This window comes from Apodemus sylvaticus, chromosome 14 (assembly GCF_947179515.1).
Source record: "Apodemus sylvaticus chromosome 14, mApoSyl1.1, whole genome shotgun sequence".
NCBI lineage: Eukaryota > Metazoa > Chordata > Mammalia > Rodentia > Muridae > Apodemus > Apodemus sylvaticus.
In genome coordinates, this window is record NC_067485.1 from 8,860,680 (window position 1) to 8,861,400 (window position 721).

Genomic DNA, 721 nt, shown 5'->3' on the forward strand with positions numbered 1-721 from the left:
TCCTCTGGAAGAGCAGCCAGCATTCTTAACCACTGTCTCTCCAGAGCCAGAGTTTATTTTCAAGATAAAACCTTTTCAGCCATCTTGGATTGATGCACACACCAGCTTCAGGTATCTGCTCTTCGGCCTTTCCTCCTGATTCTGTCTCAGTAATGATTTCAGTCTCGACTTGGCTAGTCCACTGTACTTATACTTCAATCAAACACTAGCCTTGGTGTCTCAGTAATTAAACTATCCTGTCAGTCATTAGCATTAGCAACAGAGTGGCTTTAAGAAGATTATGGTGTGGGTGGGCCTCATATAAGAAGGGTAAGGCCTTAAGATCAAAAAGTAAGGTTTCCCAGAAGAAATTCTGCTTTAAGAATACAGGGCTCCCCTTTATCTGGGGTTTGTTTTAGAAGCATTCATATTTGACTGTTTGAAGCCATTCATAATAACGAATCTGCCCCTGTGTTTTCTGTTATGCATACATCCCTATGATACAGTTTAATTCACAAGTTACACATAGAAAATTTTAAAAGAACAAATAAAAATAAAAAAATTAAGAAATATATCCCATAATAGGGTCTTCCAGGCATCGGGAGCTGGAGCTTAAAGTACGGCCTCAGCCCCTCCGTCTCCACTCCACATCACTTCCAGCCAAGAGATGTGAAGCTCTGATCTGCTGTGTGCACCCTGGGTGACACAGCACAAGACAAACTGACACACCACATGACACACT